Source organism: Parasteatoda tepidariorum, chromosome 1 (assembly GCF_982258835.1).
Source record: "Parasteatoda tepidariorum strain Cologne lab strain chromosome 1, Ptep-v5.0, whole genome shotgun sequence".
Lineage (NCBI taxonomy): Eukaryota > Metazoa > Arthropoda > Arachnida > Araneae > Theridiidae > Parasteatoda > Parasteatoda tepidariorum.
In genome coordinates this window covers 129,334,412-129,356,424 of record NC_141755.1, presented here as the reverse complement: position 1 = coordinate 129,356,424, position 22,013 = coordinate 129,334,412, and the positions used below count along the sequence as shown (strand labels likewise).

Genomic DNA, 22,013 nt, shown 5'->3' with positions numbered 1-22,013 from the left:
AAGATGATTTTCACTTCAAAACTAAAGATTTACTTCATTAAGGACTTGATTTGTCGTTACAACATACTACAACTTCAAAGATATTTAGGACCTCCTAGAATACGACAAAACAGAATCGATGAATCGGTTAGTGGCGCCAAACCCCGAGATAACCCCAATATCCAGCATCCAGTAGATCACCGAAGTCTTGCATTACTGGCAGAGGTTAGTGAGAGGGGGGGTGACAACAGCCCGTGGAGGGACCGAGGGTGTGCGGCATCGGTCCTCGTTGAACTGTTCTACTGTAGAGTGCTCGATTGCAACAAGTTAAAAGATATTTTGCCAAACTTGTGGATAATTTAAGTATTTTGTTAGCAACCCCTTTACATGTTTTGCACCGTTCTTTTAGCAAAGTAAAAGCTGCGAAAACCTATTTAAGATCTACAAAGACACAAGAGAGTTCTTAAGTAATAATTTCTATCAGTTAAACAATTGACTATCTGCGTCTGCTAAAGTACGAAAAAATACATTTTAATGTTCATACTTGTATGTATTTATGTCATAAAAGATTACATTCATTAAAAATATTACTTTTAATAGATATTTATATTTGAGTATTTGAGGTGATAATCTTCATTCATTAAACAGACAGATTTCTTTTTTTTAAACCTTGAAATCGTTCATTGTTATTCATTTTCATTATGTTTCTTAAATCACCATTCAGGGTTGATTTCAATTTTTTAATTCTCTGGTGGTAATATTGTAATTTAAAATATAAAAAGGCAACTTTATACAGCGTCATGACTACACCTTATTTACTAAAAACAAAAGCAAATTTCCTACTATAAAGCCAAGTAAAAAAAGCTCTTAAAATCTGGTATTTAATAAAATTTTAGTAGTTTTTGATATTATTTTTGTGGATTCTATATGGAATAAATTCTGAATCCGATAAATGATTCTTCTTTAAAAACTTACAACTGTGGTAATAATATTTTATAAATACTTTTATCAGTTTTTTTAAACTTATTCAATCCTAACTATGCAAATCGTTAACAATTCGAAAAACTAAATTAGATTTATTGTTCATTCTATTTGATATTTATTTATTTATAAATCAGTTTTTTGTACATAAATTATTTGTATCTGTCAAATTGTTACGTAAGCTGATTTCTTAAAAGACTGAGTACTCTGTAATTACTTGTAAGTAAACCTAGTTTTAAGCACTATATAAAAATTTCTCAAACATTTCATAGCAAAATTTGCTAATATTCTCAGAGGCATTTATAGCATCAGATATATTTAACATAGATTCCCAAATATTGTGTATTAATATTTCTAAGCATTTATTTCATACTGCAGTGATTATTTTTCAGGTTATTTTATATATTGTACATTCATTGTTTCACTCACTATTTTACAGGTATTTATATCGAATGTTTATCAAAGTGCGACTTAAAATTAATGACTGATGATTGTGTTATCAGGGCCTGATCTTGACATCAGGGAATCTCTACTTGTTGTAACTTTAAACCAAATTTACTTGTTATTTATTTACAAAATGCCTTTAAGTTATGTATGACATAAGTGAATAGTAAATATTAGTAAATTTGCGGTTATATTTCTTTTAATTTTCTCTAACTCATAATTCTAATACGAGGGTTGCTATTTATATTTCTGGCCTAATAATGAAAAAACAAATATGTAGGATCGAAATTGGTTTTATTGTTTTTCAAAATATTCTCCATGATGATCAATACTACACTTTTGCATGCGTTTGAACCAATTTTCAAAGCACTTTTTCCAGTCCGATTGAGGTAACTTCAAAACATGCGTTTTGAATGCATCAACCGCTTCTTCGGGGGACGAAAATCGTTGTCCACGTAATTTATTTTTGATGTGTGGGAATAAGAAGAAGTCATTGGTTGCCAAATCAGGGCTGTACGGCGGATGACCCTTCAGTTCGATCTTTCGCTCCGTCAGAAATAAGTATATTTTTTTCCAGCAATTGAAACTAATAAATATAGTTAGTCCAATATAGTCCACACAAAAGCACAGTAATTGTTGTTTCCTCTTAATATATTGTATATAATATGAACAGGGAAAACACAGGGGATTTTTTTTCCTAGATTTGAGTAGCAACTCTGAGAAATAATTAATATTTTTGCCGAAAATTTTTTGCAGTGATATAAAAATAAAATTTATTAATTGGAATAATAAGAGGGAATGATTATTTATTGTTATGGATCATAAAATAGTTTATTTGTGTTCTTTAAACCAAATGTAAAGTAATTTAAAATTGAAAATAATTTACATGTTTATTATTAATATGAACAGGATCTAAGTATTTTTCATTAATTTCAGTGTCAAAATACCAACTTTGGTGAGCTTGTCGGTTTTTTTTTATTTATTTATTATTGTTGATCATTTTGATTTTAACAAGTGAAAAGTTTTCTTCGTATTGTTCTATGAAAAAGTAGTGTGTAGGAGGGCAATTTCAGTACAATTTTGCCTGATGTGTAATCCCTTAAAGGATTAACGATTACTAGTAATGATACAATATATGTCCTATTGCACTTACAAGCAGGATTGGAAAAAAAATTATTTTGTCAGGGTTAAATTGGATTTTTTCATCATCTCTTTTATTCATTAAAGTCTTAGAATAAGTCTTGCTGCATGAATGAACACCATTAATTTTATTAATATTAAAATAGATATTAATACATTTTATTATTAATATCATTTACATTGATAAATTAGCAATAATTTTTTAATAAGAGTTATAGGGTTCAATTACCTTTTGTAGGATTTACATATTCTGTTTTAGGATAGATTTAAAAAAACTACTAAATGTTTAAGTGAAGAAATAAGTTATTTATTTTAATTCAATTGAAAGTCAATTTTCAAAGTAAATTCTTAACGTGGGGAATGTATTTATGCAATTGTGCATTACATTACTTTTCTAACAGTGTTGTGTCCTTTTTTATGTATAGTCAAAGCGGGCTTCTAGAATAAGCTCTACTATTTCAACAACAAGGATTACATCAGAACAGGAATTTTGTACAAGTATTTTACCAGTTAAAAGGGGCTATTTTTTAAAAGTATCATTTTAAACTATGTAATTAGACTCACTGTTTAGGAAAATAGTATTTAAAATACACTTTTTAAAAAAAATATTTTCCTATTTCATTGAATAGTGATTCTAATCATATTTTATATTGTATCTTGTTATAACTGGTTTTAATTATCTTGTGAATTAGTATCTCAAATTTTTGTGAGAATACCTTAGTACATTATTTCCACTTTCTAATAATACATATTTAATTAAAATTTAATGAACAGAATATAGAAGTAATGGAAATATAAATATTTCAATGTATGTAGTTTATATTTTGTTCTATTATAAACTTAATATCTTGAGCTGATTTGTTAATAATAAAATGCAATTATGAAAAAACGTGAGTTTTTTTCAAGTGGTTTTTCTCAGGTTGGGTAAAATCAGAACAATCCTGCTTACAAGGGAAGTGGATAGCTTAAAAATTCCTATATAAGCAAAGTTAAACCTAAATTTAAGAGCATTTTTAAAAACCTTGGATAGGGTTTATATTAGCTGTCTAACTGGGGTAAAATATGCTCCATTAAAGTTTCTGTTCATTTATTTTTAAACTAATAGAAATGATGTCCTAAGATTAAATCCCAGCTGGAAAGGTTGAACTATATCTCTAATTTCCTTTTCTAAAAAAGATTCATAACTATTTAATATTTTATTCATTTAATAAATTTTTTATTTATTTAGAACTTAAATTTTTAAGAACAACTAAATTAATAGAAATTTAAAATAATTTTTTTTTGATTAAAATATCTAGGTCATTGAGAAAAAAATTTTAAAATTTAAAATAACATTTTGTATCTTTACAATCTAATAAAAATTTTATTTTTTATTTAAAATGTATGGATTATTTAAAAAATTTGCAGTTCAAAATTTAAATTAAAATTGTATATTTCTTTTTTAAGTAATCCATACATTTTAATTAAAAAATAAATATATTTTAAATTTTTTTGTTTTTAAAAATTTAATTTTTTAAAAAATAAATTTAAACTAAAAAATAATAATTTATAAATTGAATAAAGCATATTAGATAGTTATCAATCTTCTTTAGAATAGAAAATTGGAAATAAAATTCAATCGTGCCAACTGAGATCAGGACCCCCAACTCAAGACCTCTCTGGTAAAAGGCATAGAGCCTAATCACTATACCACCATTGAGATAAGTCTGGAAACTTCGTTAGTTTAAAAATAAATGAACTGAAATTTTAATGGGGCAAATTAGGTGTCTAATTTTGTTTTGATAGGAATTTTTGAGATGTGTACTTCCCTTGTTAGTCTAATTTTTATGTCTTTTTTTTTCACCATTACAAAAGCTTGTTTATAAAACCAATCAGATTTCTCTTTATATAATAATGTCTCTGTATGCAATAAGCTGTCTTATTTTAACTAAGCAAAGTTTATATTTTTAGAGAATATACTTTAGATGTGTACAGATTATAATCTTTAGTGACGGAGCATGATGCAAAAAAAGCTGAAGTTATTAAGCAAGTAGATCATCCTTTCCTAATCAGTTTAACGTATCCAGGAATGCAAGTTAGTATACGCAATTCTGATATAGCATGTCATATTTATGTTTAAAAAGTGTGTTGATTAAAAGGTTCTCTGTTATAATGTGTATCTAATTGTGTTTCAGGGTAATTTGTAAAACTCTATTGACATTATACGGTTTTAATAAGTGAACGTACTTAACTTTCATTAAAAGCTTAAAAGGAAAATTTTTAAATTTAAATTAAAAAGCTTATTTAAGTGATAAAGGTTTTTTCTATCAGTAAATCCATTAATCAGGCTGTAAATTGACTGCACAATTTATTTAAGAAAGTAGTAATATAACAATTTTGTTTTTTTATTGCTACATTAATGATCTGTTAATCATATCATTTGTCCTCTAAATCAAATTACATATGTTTTCTGAAAATCGTGCATTTCTTAAAGTTTTTAGGATTATAATTAGTTTTTTGGTTTATACCTTTTAGCATAATTCCAATCTATAATGGCAAGATATTTACTCAAATCTATGATATTTAATTTATTTTATCATTTTTTTTTTATTCTCAGTTTTGAAATTTTTTTAACTAACCATTTTTCCACAAGTATTAAAAACTAATCTAATAAAATTTTAAATCTATGGACTGATAGTGTTTGAGGTTAGGTACTGGCAATTTGGAATTTTCCTTGCAGCATATTAGGAAAACAGTTAATAATAAATTTTTAATTTTTGTGAAGTTATAAGTTTTGACAATTAAATTGATTTTTGTATGGCCAATTTTTCTTCCTAGATCTTTCATATTTATACTAATAGGTTTATTTTAATGTAATATAATGTTATTTATTTAACCAGAATTTTATCATTCCATATAACTTGAATGTTTTTCAATTCCTATATTTTCTGACCAATTGAGCTACTTGATATAATTTCATTTTTCTGTTAAGAATTTTAAAAGATAAAAATATAAGATTAATTATGTTATTCATTATTAAAAAGTATTAAATTTGTTGGACATAAAATTAGTTCCTCAATTCTTTTTCTTTTTTTCTTTCTTACTCATTGTTATTTTACTTTTTTTTCTTTGGCTGTAAAAAGCTTTCAGCAAGGCATTTTATTCTGTTCTCACTTGTAAAATCTTCTAATTTCATGAACTGTTATTTATTACCCTGTCATGAATATGGCATGGTAATAAATAACAGTTAATATAAGCTGTAAAAATTATAGCTTACAGCTTATGGGAATAAAATTATAAGATTTTTTTTTTAATAATGATAATTTTTATTCTATTAAATTTTTTTATTACTTTTTGATGTATTTTTTTACTTAAAAGTATACTACATTAGAAAATAATCAAAAAATTATTTGTAATGAACTATTTAGCTATAAAACTATAAATGCAATAATCTGAATGCAATAGTTTCATTTTTCAACAGGCCTTAGATGAAGAATGACTTAAAGTAGATGCTCAGTTTGGTGGCGTTGACCAAAGAAAGATTTTCACTTTCGCTGAAATGGTTTGTTTTTATGAACTGTTTCATATAAAATATACTTAAATTTTCATTTTTTGCATTAATTTCATTTTTTAATTGTAATTTTTTTAAGTATTTTTATGATATGTTTCAGTATTTACCTCAATTGGGTTATGCTAAAAGAATTCATCTAATGAATCCAATGGGTATGAATAATTTTTGAAATGCATGTTATACTTTATTTTAATGAAATGCTTGCAGTAATATCATGGTTAAATCAATAGTTTCTTTTCATCTCTTTTACTTACATATCTTTTTTTTTAAATAACTTCTTTTTCTTTACATATCTTAAATGATTTTTATCTACCAACTATTTGACTACTCATAATAAAAATATTTAAAAATAAACAGTAATTTTTACATATTTTATCTTCATGATTATTATGATGGAGTCCAATTGATAATTTATGAAAGTTTATTAATGCCATTCACTAATTTATAAAAGTAATATGATTTTAATTAAGTGTTTAATGTCTGTTTAGTTCACAACGCATATTTATGAATTCAGATCAGGCAATAGTGTAATCCAGTGTTTCCCAAACTTACCTTTTTTGTGTACCCTTTCTAAATTTTCCTTAGCGCTGTGTACCACTAATTAAAAAATTAATGTATTTTTTACTATAGAAAAATTGCACAAAAGTTAAAAATCACAACTGGCTGTATGCACCACTAATTATTAACTGTTAACTCTGCAAAAAATAGCCAATAGAAAAGTACGTAATCGTAAATTTTCATGGCTAGCTTTGTTATTAAATAAAATTTTTTGAAATTTTCGTTTGTTGTAAGATATTTCGCATAAGAACGCGTACCCCCGCTAAACTGTTCCCGTACCCCTGGGGGTACGCGTACCACACTTTGGGAAACACTGGTGTAATCTAATGAAAAAGAGACTGAAGGAAACTCAATATTGGGTGTGTGTTAGAGGCAAAAATTGTACAGATGTGATGAAGTCTGCAAAGTGAACCTCTTGAATTTGGATTAGATGGGAATTGCAAATGTAAAATTGTGGATTCTCTTAAAAAAAAATTCAAAAAATTTCTCTCATAAGTTTTTTTCCCCTCCTTTTTTTAATAATAGCATAATATCTGTAGCAAGTATAATATCAATAGCATAATACGTAAAATTTTAAACATGTTTGAAGAATTTACACAAGTCATCATCATCATCAATAGCTCGACAGCCCAGGATGGGCCTTGGCCTTCTCAAGAAGTTTTTTTTTCAGGCTGACCTTTTTTTTTTGCTAGTGTTTTCCAATTTTTTGTGTTTAGGGCCAAAAGATCTTTCTCTAGGCTATCTATCCATCTCAAATTCGGCCTGCTTTTTTTTCGTGTGCCAACTGGTCTGGCATTGAAAACTCTGGTGGTAGGGACGTCGTCCATTCTTACACAAGTATCAGATTCATTTAATCTTACCTCAGTTAGGCTTTAAGTTTTATAAAACTCAAGATGCTAACCAAGAGAGCAGTTACTAAATTAATGAAAACTTACTGTTAAATTTCTATCTTGTCATTTGGATCCTGTATTGAAATGAATTTTGTTTATCTAATTTTTTTTATGTTTATATAAAAAATATTGTGATATTTGAAATGTTTTAATTATAAATGGTCATCCAATGTTCCCTTTAAACTAGAAATAACTAAATTCTTTGTCTTAGAAATGTTGGGGGCCCTAAATGAGTATACTTGTTTTATTTTGTCAATATTGTTTGTTCTGGGGGCATCAATATTGCACTGTTTTCCATTTTGGAATGAAAAAAATTGAAAATGTATGCATTCATTATCCATATAAAAAATGTAAATTTTTCATGATTCTCATCTAAGAATAAATCAAAATTAATTTTAATAAATCAAAATCAATAAAGTAAAATGAGAGAAATGATTAAAAAATATTTTAAGATTGAAATTTATGCAATTAAGTTTTGTTCATATGCAAATTTTTTTGGTTGTCTTAACAGAAGTTTATTTAACGAATTTTTCTTAAAATATTTCTGCTATCCTTTAACCTTCTTTTCATGAATAAATAAGTTGTTTCAAGTATGCTTTATTTTTGCGAAATTCATTTAATTGTAGATTCTCTTATAAATGTATTACATTGTTTTAATGTTAGTGCCTGGACTTACTGGTGGTAAAATGAGTTTCTTTTTAGAAGATTCAGGAATTATTAGACAATCTCTCTACTGTTAAGAAGAAGCTCAAAAAGGCATTTTGTGAACCTGGTAATTTAGAAGATAATGGAGTTCTGGCTTTTGTAAAACATGTGCTACTCTTCAAAGATGAAGGTTAAGGACATTCCTGCAATTTCAATTATTTTATTACTACAATGTAATAATTGAAATCGCAAGAATGTGAAAGGGTATTAATATGCATTCAAAATCCAATGCAATTACCCATTCATTTTTTTCCATAATAAATTAAATTTTTCAGTGTAAATCAGTTGAGATTTTGAAGAAAATGTCTGTTTGGCTAATTATTTATTGGAACAAAAATCACAAAATCTTTTTATTACTACAATGTAATAAAGTAAGTGTGTGTGTGTGTGTGCGTGTGTGTGTGTTTGTGTGTGCGTGCGTGCGTGTGTGTGTGTGCTTCATGCATTTTTATAATGTTTTGTAAGCCTTTAAAGAAAGTCAAGTTTTTAATTTACCTTAATTTGATAGTATAAAAGTTATTTAACAAATTTCATGTTAAAAATAAAAGAATGCATTTAAATGACAATAGAAAAGTCTTTTACCAATATTTAATTACCTGTAAGATAATGCCTAATGGCTTTCTTAAAAGCGTGCTAACTATTTTTTGCACCCTCAACAAGAAAAACTTTTGCACATTTAGCACTAGGTAATCAAAAATGTTGAATTTATATCTGCTATGTTTTTTGTTCATGCTTGCAGTAATGAAAAAATGTATTTATTTCTTTGTATTATTTAGTTTGAATATTTCAAATGTAATTTATTTTATGAGTAGTATTTTTTCCGTATGCTTTCAGAAGGAAAAAGTGTCACCACTGATACCCCTATGTCCCCTGCAAGACTAGACATGGAAAAATAGTTCAAATTCAGAAGGTTTGTAATAAGAATGTTTTTTCTTGAAATAATAATTGCATGAATAATCAATTCTTTTATTGCGTGACTATGGTGTTCTTATCATTTTTAAGATTAATTCAATTTGTCAGATTGTTATAAAACCTTTAGATAAGAATTGTTTTTTTATCTTTTTTTCCCTTTTTACCTGTCAATATTGACCATTGTGTGCATTAATTTTAATCTGTTGGGTTGAGTTTTCTTTCATAAGTCCAATGGCGCCCTAAGAACCACTGGCCTTGTGCAATTACACCCTACATACCCTCCATCTGTTTAGAATATTTTTAATTATTAGCTAAACTAAACCTAGATAACATTTAAATTAATTTTTAAGAAATGCCTAGTTTTGATTTATTTGATGCTTTCTTTAAGATTATACTTTTAAATTTTTCCAAATTTCAAGACGTTAGTATTTACTAATTCAGCACATATAATGGGTTTTACCCTTTAGCATATATCTGTTTTTCTGCATCGTTTGAACCTATTATGATCCAATGAAGAAAAAAATTTTGGCTGTTCTTTGCTCTATTAAACATACTGTCTTCCGAATACAGCAATGTCTTAAAGTTGATTTACTGCCTTTACAAGAATATGTAATGATCAAACGAATAAGTTAATTTAGAGTTTAATTAATTTTCAATAGTCAGTTGACTATTATAAAAACAGGGTTCCTAGGGGTGAGGGAGAACATGGAAAATCTGGAATTGTTAGGGAATTTTATTTTAACTCAAAAAATCAGGGAAAGCTGCATTTTTTTTTACAAAAACTTGGAATATTCCTTTATCATCACTGAAAATAACCAGTCTTAAAATTGTCAGTGACAGTTATCAGTTATTGAGATACAAGTTAAATAATTCTAACATCTATTACAATTATTTGTTCTAAAAATTTCACATTTTACTCAAACTGAAATGTTCTCACCCTCATTTAATGATATTTTTTACACAAAAAGTCTAATATTTCACATTACAAATAAAAGAATCAAAGTTTTCTAATTGTCTCAATTTTCATTGAAATTTACCTGGTATACCTGGAAAAGTCAGGGAATTTTTTTCTGAAATTGAGTGAGAGCCCTGACACAGTCTTTCCATCTCTTTTTGGGCCTTCCTCTTGGCTTTTTATTGGAGGGGGTTGCATTAAAGACTCTTAATGCTGTTCGTTCTGGGCTCATTCTCACTACATGCCCGCCCCATTTCATTCTACTTAGTTTAATAGATTTAATGATATCATCACTATTAAAGATCTTATATATTTCAAAATTATATCTTTTTCTCCAGTTGGATAGCGCCAAAGGTGGTTGGTAGGACCTTCCTTTCGAAGGTTGCTAATAGCTTCTCTTCCCTTTTTGTTAAAGTCCATGTCTCTGAAATTGTCATTTATTAACATCAAGTAATATACATTTACTAAATAAAAAATACGGAAGATATCTATAAGATTTTTTTTCAACCCGGCAAACATTTGGTAACCACTCTGCCACGAGATTCATAAAACTAAAGCATTCTATACAATTTAAAGAGTGACAGCTCTGTATCAAATGTTTTGTCCAAGGTAAAGTTTTGTTACTCTTATACCCATAATTTCATAAAAATTAAGAAATAAAAATACCCTTAATATATGTAAGTAAAAATTCAACTAAAAATATGGTATCGAAGCTGTATTTTACCATAGCATTTCCATATTAATTTCATTAATTAACAATCATTCTTTTACAAAATAGTAACTCTTCATAACTACTTTACTGACTCAGGCTGACAAACAACACTCAGCTTAATTATTTAATATTAAAAACAACTTATATTCAAATTGTCTTTCTTAAATGTAATAATGCTAACAATAATACTCTTTCTCCAAAAACTAAACTTTAATGATTAAATCTCTTCAGAACATGTTACAAGCAATACAAAACACCAATAAAACCTTAATTGCATAAATAATATTCTTATTACCACCTTCTTCATTATTTTTTCCCTTTTGCTCAATCACAAATCTGTCAAATTCATCACCACAATTCAAAATATCCACTTCCAATGCAGCATTGCCCACCTGAATATCTTCCTCTTCTCACCTTATCCTTCATTTATTTTTTTTCCATCTCTGCAAAAAGCTTAAAACATCAGATCAGTTATCGTCAGATTCGGTAATAATTAAAAATTTGTCAAAGAGAGCTGCAGAGCTAAAAAAAAAAAGCTGTTTTGAGTTTATTTAATTTTTTATGATGTTTTTTTTTCTAATTCTATTCCTAATATTATTTTTAATCTTATTCTAGATATCTATTAACAAAAAATTTAATTGTTTCTTTAACATTTCTTTGAATATACTTTTATAAGTGGATAAATGAGTGGATCCGCCTTATAAGCAGGTGTGATGCATGGGTGTGGCAGAAGTCGAATTCTTGGCCGTAGATGGCCCACTGAAAAACAAAAACAATCGCATCACTGAGTTTCTTAATGGCACACCACAACTACAACATGGAATTTTTAAAAAAATTTGCAATGAGAACTAATAAGAAGTGAATAATTAATTTGTTTTACCAGCATTAAATTTTTTTAATGCATATATGAGCCTTTAATTGCTCAGACTATCAGTATTGTATCATGAAAATGATTTGTCATCTCCCACTGTTACATCTGATTTCCAATTGGTGCTAGTGTTACCATTTTCCTATGTGATGTCATATTTTGTGTCATACAGTGCATTTGTTGTGTGAGATTTGTTTAAGACATTATATTATAGTCTGAATGTAAGCTTTTTCCCACCTAACAGGTTCTGATTTTTTGACTCACAAATTTTTGTGCCTTCTATTCTAAGCTGCTGCTTCAGGTCGAATATATAGGTTCATAACTATAAAATTGACACTAAAAATGGTGACCCGTCCCGCGTGGTCTTAATAAAATTGCACTTCTGAACAAGAAGTCGCTGCATCGTAAATATATAGAATTATAGCAAATATGTACTCATAAATGCAGAACTTATTTTGACAAAAATATTATTCTTCTATCTACTCCATTCTAAATTTTCAATTTATCTACTAAGCATATGATATTATGCTGATAATAATATATTTCCGCTACATAATGTATGTTCAGAAAGCTCTTAAATCTGTACAAAAATAAAGTCAAGAAGAATACATGATTTATCTCCAAAATAAGTACAACACTTTTTAAAAAGATTAAGTACAATTTTTAAACACGAAATATATGATTCATGAAAGAAATGTACTAATGTTATTAATGTATTGCAAGCGGAAAACTCCACATAATAATGCGTTACACATTTTTAATTTTTAATAATGAAGAGTAACTGATATTCCACCATCCTTTTTACCATAGACTACGTCTAGGTTAAGAAATGATGGTTCTTTCGTACTTTCATGTGGAATTCAAGATGCTCTATGTTCTTTGAGCACTAACCTCAAAAGAATAGGTGGACTCCCATGTAACTTTTGCTATCCATTTAATTTTCGCCTATGAAAAAATTTTTGTTTTGAAAGAGCAAAAATGCTTAACTCCTGTTTTTGATGTGATTTTCTTACATAAAATTAAACAAAGATTTCATGTTATATTGGAATGAACAATTCAATATTTATCAAAAGTAAGGTTAGCTTTCATATCGAAAATGTACCAAAATGTTGCGTGTACTATATGAAAACATGTGATATTTTTGTTGTATTTGAAAATATGATTTTTACTACTACTGAGCACTTTCATGTTTTCCTTAATTTTAAAGCAAATGTTTGAAACAGCGAAAATTTAACACCTATATTTGATGTGATTTTCTTAAAAAAATTAAACAAAATTTCATACAGTTCAATTCAGATTTTCTAACACTCGTTAAAATAACATTGTGTCTATGAAATCGATGTATTGGTCGCAGTAATGACTGTATTTAATAATTATTGCCTTTATTCATTTACTGGTGCTTTCTAATCTTGTGTTTTATTGTTTTTAGAGGTGTTTGATAAGACATCTATTTCTGCAGAATCTTTTATCTTTTTTGAAAGAGAATTTATTCCCTTTATTGATGACATTGAAGCTAACTTTGAATGTGCACTTTGGTTAAGTGATGCTGATTACGTGAGTGCTCTACGGATTGTATGTATAACTTTCTTTTTTAAAACTGTTAATAATATAATTAAAAATTTTGAAAAATAGTGATCAAAGCTCTATATCTAATGTATCTTTCAGTTCACAAATTTTTGTGAGAGGGAATAATAACCCCCAAAATAATTCTCTTATTAAAGACAAACACTTTGTTTTTATAGTTACTTTTGCTTAAATTTCAATGGAGGACCCATTAGCTTTTCCAAACTTTCTTCCACCAAATGTTACTCAATTAGAAAGTAATGCACGAATTTCAATACCCAAAGGCTCTATGAAGGAGAAGTTTTTTCAATGTTGTATGTTCATTAACGAAATAATTTTGCAGAAACTTTCTTGTCAAATTCTTGTTTCTTAATCAATTTGGTTCCTGTTAAAAAAAAAATTGCGACTGAAAGTCATGTGACATTTAATTTATTTGCAGTACTCCACTCCCTAATTTTAGAATCACTTGTTTCAGTTGAATTTTTTTTCTGTGCCATTTAATTTAGTTAAAAAAATCTCTGAGCAGTATAATAAAGAGTTTTTAAAGTCACATATTCATATATCTGAAGATATGCATTACATTTTTCTTCCTTTTTAAAAATTTCAAATTGGTCTTATAGTTATTAAATTTAATTTAATTGTTATTTTCTAAAGAAAAACTTATCTTGATCATAAAAAATCATGTCATATCACAATCAAAACTAATCACATAAAAGTTATACAATAAATCAAAATATTTAAAGAACAACTAGTCTTAATATTTACTTTATTTATTCATTTCTTTTTTTGGGGGGAGGGGGTTCTCAAACTCATTTAAGTAATTTTGAAAAATTAGCAGAAAATTCATTTTTTCCATTTTCGTAAGTTAGCATAACTAGTATATGGTCTACCTTCAATATGAATTTTCTTGAATTAGTTTAATCAGAAAGCTAAATCATTTATATTTCTTTAAATGTAGTGAGATTTTTAGCTTATCAAATAGAAGGATTATTTTGTTCTGACCTCCCATCACCATAACATTGCATTAGTCACATGTCAGCTGATAACAGAAGGAAACTCATTTTATTTCTACCAATCTATCTTCTTTGTAATTTCTCTATATATTTAAAAACAACTCATATGTTTATGTAAGTTACTAATAACCAGAGTTAGTCTTATTCCTTCAATTTATGAATTATACAATGTGCTTTGCATTCACATTGTTTTCAAATTACACATCATGATTTTTATTCTAGCAAATTTAGGAATTCATTGTGATTTATATTTACATTATCCACATTGCATTTCATTTTGACATGAATTACAAATAGCACACATCATGCTTGAGAAGTTATGAATCAGTGATATAGCTGATTATAGAAAACCATAATAAAGATTAAATTGGTTTTCAATGAAATCTTTCAACATGACAATTACAGAGTATGTCATATACACTGACTGAGCAAAACTCATGGGACAGCAGGGCTCTGATTTGTGGATGGACAGCACGTGATATCACCGCCACCTGGTGGTCTCAGTTGTGTGTTAGACATTCCTTGAAGTGGCTGTGTGAGTGATAAGGAAAAATGCAACGTCGTCGTGATTTGACGGCATTCGAACGCGCCATGGTTGTGGGTGCCCGACGCATGGGACATTCCATTTCGGAAGTGGTTCAGGAATTCGGCTCCCCAAGATCAACCGTGTCGAGAGTTTACCTAGAATGGGTGAATGAGGGTGTCACAGTCCACAACAGACACCATACCGGGCGTCCACAGGTCCTTAATGACCGAGACAGGCGAAACCTGAGACGAGTGGTAACTCGAGATAGGAGAGCAAATGTGCAGCAAATCACGACTGAATTCAACACTGGCCGTGATAGAGACGTGTCCCAGTGGACAATCCGTCGGAACATGCGTGTTCTCGGGTATGAGAGCCGTCGCCCCACACGTGTGCCACTGCTGACCCAGCGTCATCGGACAATTCGGCGTGCATTTGCCACCAATCACCACGGATGGACACTGCAACAATGGCGTAAAGTGATCTGGTTTGACGATTCACGTTATCAATTGTTCCATGCTGATGGGACTCACCGTGTGAGGCGCACACCGCACGAAGCGATGGATCCAGCATGCCAAGTGGGCACAGTCCAGGCGGGTGGCCTATCAGTCATGGTGTGGGGTGCATTTTCGTGGCATGGAATGGGCCCCCTGGTCGTTCTGGATGCTACATTGACTGGTCAGTGGTATCTTCAGCTGCTTGGAGACCATCTCCACCCTTTTGTCACGTTTCAACTCCCTGATGACATTGCTGTGTATCAAGATGACAATGCAGTCCCACATCGCGCCAATATCGTCCGTGCCTGGTTCGACGAGCATGCAGGTGAGACTCAACGACTGAATTGGCCACCTCGAAGTCCTGATACGAACCCCATCGAGCATATCTGGGATGCCCTCGACGTCAGGCTCAGGGCATTGAATCCTCAACCCACGAACAGGCCACAATTGGCTGCCGCTCTGCAGGATGTGTGGTGCCAACTACCTCCGGACGTGTTCCAGAGCCTTGCAGACTCACTTCCACACCCTATCGCTGCACTCTGCAGAGACAGAGGGTACCTAACCAGATATTAGGTGGGTATCCCATGAGTTTTGCTCAGTCAGTGTAATATTAATCAAGATAACTGATTTTTTGTTATAATTAGGCATTTCCTGTTGTAATTGTTTTTATTAACCTCAATGTGAAAATAAATGAACTCCCTTTTTTTAAATATTTTCCTAGATATAAAAAAAGTAATTAGATTTAGTTGGTTAATATATATACACTACCCTAAAATAATGGTAGAAACACTTTCAATTTTTGACATTTTTTTAAGTTTCTCAATAAATGCTTAGAAAATTATTTATTCAATTTAGAGGTGTTTAGTTCATGTGATTTTACTTACTTAGCAATAAAGGTTAATGCTTTCAGAGATTTGAGGGACCAACAATAAATTACAAAAAAACAAAGTATTTTTAAGCACCCTATGACAGATAATCAAGAAATAAGCTTGTTACTTGTATCAATTACTTTGATTGTTATTTGAAATAGCAACACAAAAGTTCGTAAACTTAGCTTAAATATTTCTGGAAATATGGACATTTTTATAAAAAATATATGTTTTTGTTTTATGTTTTTCACTTTAATATTAATAGATAAAATTAAGCAAAATTTTTGGAACTTTTTAAAATTAATTATAAAATTATAGTTTTAAAATTTGAAATAAGTTTGACAAAAACTGCATGAAATATGAGTATTAAAAAGTAATTTTTTTATATTGTGCAAGTGCAGAAAAAATTAAACATTTTTTTTCCATAATTTTGTAAGGAATTGTATTTAGCTACTAAGAAAAAGAGTATTTCAATATCTTAAAAATTTAAAACGCTTCAAGCAATTTTCTAAGTAATTTTTGTATTTCTAAAAAGAAATCACAAAAGGATTAGAGTTTTTCACAAATTTCATTTTGTAGTCTCGGCTGTGTTTGCCGGTGTCAGCTTTAATAAATCTTGTTTCATAATACAAAGAAACTTGTGGAAAAACCCTTATCGTTTTGAGCTTTATTTTAAAAAGTACGAAAACTACTTAAAAAATTGCTTTAAACTTTTTTAGTTTTTAAGATATTCAAATCAGAATGTTTTCATTAGTTGCTAAATACAATTCACTACAAAATTCAGTTTTTTTTTTTAAATTTCTGTGCATGCGCTGTATAAAAGAACTACTACTTTAAATACTCATATCTTAAGCAGTTTTTTTGAAGTTTTTTTAAAATATTAAATCAATATTTTTGTAAATAATCTGAAATATCTGTAAAGCTTTTGTTTACTTGGGTTGAATATTTTTGAAGTTACAGCAAAAAAAACATGGGACCAAGAAATAAGTTTTTTATAATCTCTAATATAATAAGTTTTTTATAATAGCATAATATAAATAATAAGAACCAAAATAATCAATACAAATTAAAAGGTTCTTAATTTCTCCCTGGCATAGGGTGTTCAAAAACACATATTTTTATTATTGTAATTTATTGTTGGTATCTCAAACAAAAAATGACAAAAACTGAAAGTGCCTCTTCCACTACTGTAGGATTGTCTATATATATATATATATATATATATATATATATATATATATATATATATATATATATATATATATATATATATATATATATATATATAGTTTCCGAGTTGGAACACAGATGATTATATGATGTCTTTGGCATCTAGAGGTCTCATGTTCAATTTATTCTCTGTGAATAATAGGAGGTGGAGGGCACTGCACAAACCTCAGTTTTATGAAAGTTTTTATAAGGTATAAATGAAGATTATTTGCTAAAATTAGTATTATGTAATTTTACATCTGCTTTCATTTTTTTATTATTATTTTTTTTACTTTACAGCAAAGGCGGTTGCAAAAATCTGTAAAGCATGCTTTCAGAGGTTAAACTTTATTTTGATAATTACTTTGTTACCCCCCCCCCCCTTTTTTTTTCAGGAAAGCAAAATTATAAACCCAAAGTGCTTCCAAAGGCTGTCCCCCTTAATAAAAATATCTTAACTTCATTGTACTTATGTGAGTGGTTGAAGGTTGATTGTCGTTTTGTGATAGGCATTTTGTTATTTTTGTTTTGATAATATTACAGTCCTTCCTTGCTTGAAAATATTCATTAAATTCTCTCAAAATAGTTTTTTTTTCTTGGAAAAAAAATTATGGTTTTATTTTTTCTACTACTGTTACAGATACTATGTCATAGCGCCTCAATTCAAAAAGGAACCAAAACTCATTCAAAATCTACTAAATCTTCTGTGCATTATAGTTGATATAAAATTTGTATGGGCATAAATAACATAATTTGTTTTTAAAGTTTCATTATGCTCAAAATCTTTTCAAATATCCTAACAGTTACTATATCTTGAAATTCTCAGATAAAATATTTCTGGAATTAATTTTCATTATAAGGAAAGATTGATCTTTCTGGGCAGCTTTAACTTTTTTAAACTTGGGAAATTTTATGCTAGATTCCTGGATCCATCTAAAATATTCAAAATTTACATTTATATGTTTTTAAAATGGGTATTTATGATTATGAAATGTTGATAACTTTTTAATTTATATTTTATTAGACAACTTGGATTTTTTGTAGCTTATGAAGTGTATTATATATTCTTTTCAGGCTCTTCTCTTAGTATGAGACAGCTACAAGTTGGCTTAGTTCTTTATCTTTCACAATTTCAATTGAAAGATTTAAATGCTAGTATTAACACTTTAATGTTTTATTAGGAGAAAAAAAATTGTAGATAAAAAGATTTATTTAATTTCTTTTTTTATGTTCTCATTTTATGTTCAATGCTCTGTTTTCATATGTTCTATGTAATCATTTTATGTACTAATTTTTTAATTTTAAAACTTTGTAATGAAACAATATACCAATTAAGCTATATTAAGTCAAATGATCTTTGAAACAATTAAATTCTCTTCAATTTGGTTTTTATTGTTATTTATTTAGTTTTAAAGCATATCAATTATATTTTTTTAAACAAAATTGTGAAATAGGTTTTGAAAAAATATGCGTTAATTATTTTTACATCTAAAAATATTTCGACTTGTCTTAAAGGTGAACACATATGATTGCTATTACTTAGTACTTGTATATTTACTATCTTTATTTAATTCTCTAATGTATATTTGCTTGTTTCACCTTGTAAAGTATTGTCTTATTTTGAGAAATGTTTTTAATTTCATTTTTTTCTCAATTTGATGGACTAGATATATCTGTCAATACACTCAAGAAAGTGTTTTATAAATACTGAAAATGATATCTTCTGAAGCACAGTACCTCTATATTTGGGCTATAAAGGAAGTCCTGTGCAAAAATTGTGTGCACAATTACAAGGGTTGGTTAGTCCCAATGTTTGATCCTGGAGTTGTCTTGACTTCTGGATTGGGTTCAAAATTTAAAAGAAAACGTAGTTAAGCATTGATGGTTGTAAACCTGAAACTGGGTTAACTTCTCAATGCCAGTTATAAAATAAAATATAAAGTTGTGCTAAAGATAAATGTGTTGAGATATCTTTATTGGGAGCAGAGGATTGAAACATTCTTTTACTCAATGCTGTACAAATCCTTTAACACTAAATTTTTCAGCAACAGATTCATTGGAGATTATGGTTTCTTTGATCTTGGTATTGAATATGAATGTCCACGTATTTTTGAAAATATTTACACAATTTGTTCACATCTATTCTTTCTAAATAGTGATTACCATCAACAGGCACCAAAACAAATGTTGAAAAATAGCATCACGCTCCTGTGCTGTTCTCAGAGGTGCCAACCATTATAATTTCTTCATAATTATTATGATTTCATGGACAAAATAAGGGTTTAAATTATGGTTTTTAAGAATTTTCATAGCAATCTATTTAAAATATACGTTATTTTTCTTAACCACCAAGAGTTAAGAATTTTTGCTTTTTGCAACTAATCTGCAATAATTCTTTTATACTCCTTGAGACCATTTCTAAAACAATGCAAACATAGAAAAGTATAGACCATATAGGAAAACAAAAGAACATAAACTCAAATCTGAAATGCTCTGAGAAAATATTTTTAGTGATTTAAATGTAGTTCTCTGAAAAGGTAATAAGAGTTCATTCTAATTTAACCAAAAATTAAAACATTGATTCCAAAAATGCGATACAATTTTATCTGGTTCACAATAAAGTATAAAATTTCAGTGTCGTATATTTTTTAAAATTTGCCTAGGTATTGATTTTTTTACCTTATTTTATAGAAAATATATACCTAATTATACTATTTTTTATGAATATATAGAATTAAGTAATATATACATCTTAGAATTGCGCTATTTGTGAATGCTAAGTTGTATTGAATTCTATGTTGTTGTAAGATTGTACTGTATTGTTCTAATGGAAATTAAATCATCATTGAAATGGAATAAATGCTGAGTATTTCGCTGTTTCTTAAAAGACACATCTTTCCAAGAAAACAAATATTATTATCATTTCAACACACCCTGCTGCTGTAGAAAGACGTTCCGATTCTCTGTTCTAGAGCCACATTATTTTTAATGATTCATTCCCCACATTAAGAACCATTTTTTAAATCAATGCTTTCTTGCTAACTGATTAATTTGTTTTATGCAATGTACTCCTTCATTTAAAACTGATTAGTTATTACTTTTGTATTTTTGATGCTGGCATTTCAGTACAACTTATAGTTTGTCTATAGAAAGAACTTCACTAGCATTTCGTCTGGAACCATAATAGTGACTATGGTAATTATAATATGGTGTTATGGTAGCTATAACTATTCTCAGTAGAGGTTTATAGAGTCACTGTTTAGGACAGGTTTTGGCTTGTGTCGGCAAAAGAAAGGGAATCTTTTTCTTCGGTCTATTGTGTCAGCCCTCTACGAGAGGAGCTACACTCCCTGAAATACGCTTTTCTTGTTTCCATAGCAACAGACGGCTTCAGATTTTGTGGCGGGGGGAGTTCTTACCGTAGACAAACTATATAAACCTAACAGCACAATCTTCTTATTCTCACCTTCATTTAGGATTCTGCGGAGAATAGTCTTGTAAATATTTCAAAAATTAAACATGGTCTTATATATATATATATCAAGCGAACATTTTATATTAGATATACAATTGAACACAAAATCATATTTTATGTAAATTTCGGAAATCTCTCAAATAAATAAAGAAAAGTTTCCTAATTTCTTTAAATTTTATTTATAATATATTCAAATGAATTAAAGAAAATTAAAATTTTCATCCTAATTTTGTGTCTGCTGATTTCAATATTTAAAAAAAAAAAATCTCAGTTGACTTTTAGGAAATCTTCAAATATGCTTAGGAAATAACCCCTACTCTTACTGTGAATAATTTTGTCTGTTCCTCCAAAAATATTCTTTACTCTTTTTTATTTTTATGTCATAAAATTGAAGCAACATGAAGGTGCAAGGTATATACAATTATCTGAAAATTTTGTTTGACTTTGGTTTATACTAATAACTTTTTTATACTTAGTATTTTGACAATCCAGTTTTTTATATTTGATGAGAAATTAACACAAATTTAAGGTTTTTTTTTTATTGAAAATTATTCTATATCTTTAAAAAATGAAAAGAAAAATCTTTCTCTATTTTTAGATCTTTATTTTCACCATTATTGATTTCATGATTACTTACTTTTATTCAAATTTTTAACTATTTATAGCCTTGTGAAAAAGTCGTTATATGAAAAAAATAACTTTTGTATTGAAGCGGATGAGAATGACACAATTAATGAAGGGAACGATGCAAACAAGTCAGATGAAAATGTCAAGATATTGCCTGATGAGAGATAGAAGACTACGACTTTTGACCACAGATTCTGTATTGTGAAATATTTATGTAAAAAAGATATTTATTAAATTTTTGATTTCTTTTTCACTTGAATTAAAGTGACTTTCTATTAATGACTAAATTTATTTGCAAATGAGAGATAGTTTTTTTTTAATTTTGTTTATTTGAATATTATACGGTGTTCATTTTAATTCATCCTTTGAGTAACTCATCATCATATTTAAATTCATCCCTTTTATTGTAACAATAAAATGGATACAAAAGTGATTATTTGTTTCTGGGTTTTAGAAAAAGGTTTTTATACCATGGAGGTTGAAGATGTCTTAAACTGGTTTTTGACAGCTCACCTGAGATTTTCTTCCAAAACTGTCCTATAA

At 28.3% G+C, this 22,013-nt stretch overlaps 1 protein-coding gene and 1 long non-coding RNA gene across 7 annotated transcripts in view; one reads left to right on the top strand and one right to left on the bottom strand.

The window, feature by feature from the left end:
* The window catches only part of LOC147816935 (uncharacterized), a 266,782-nt gene that overhangs the window by 76,690 nt on the left and 168,079 nt on the right, over positions 1-22,013 (bottom strand). The gene's annotated exons all lie outside the window — the stretch shown is intronic.
* On the top strand, positions 211-21,749 carry LOC147816941 (uncharacterized). Of its 6 annotated transcripts, none has more exons than XR_015429589.1 (8): positions 211-493; positions 4,495-4,618; positions 6,005-6,085; positions 6,195-6,246; positions 8,206-8,377; positions 9,082-9,157; positions 13,124-13,248; positions 21,509-21,749. It is a non-coding gene; the product is annotated as an uncharacterized LOC147816941 (long non-coding RNA). The 6 variants fall into 6 exon arrangements; XR_015429587.1 differs by having other exon boundaries at positions 13,124-13,266; XR_015429590.1 differs by having other exon boundaries at positions 5,989-6,085; positions 13,124-13,266.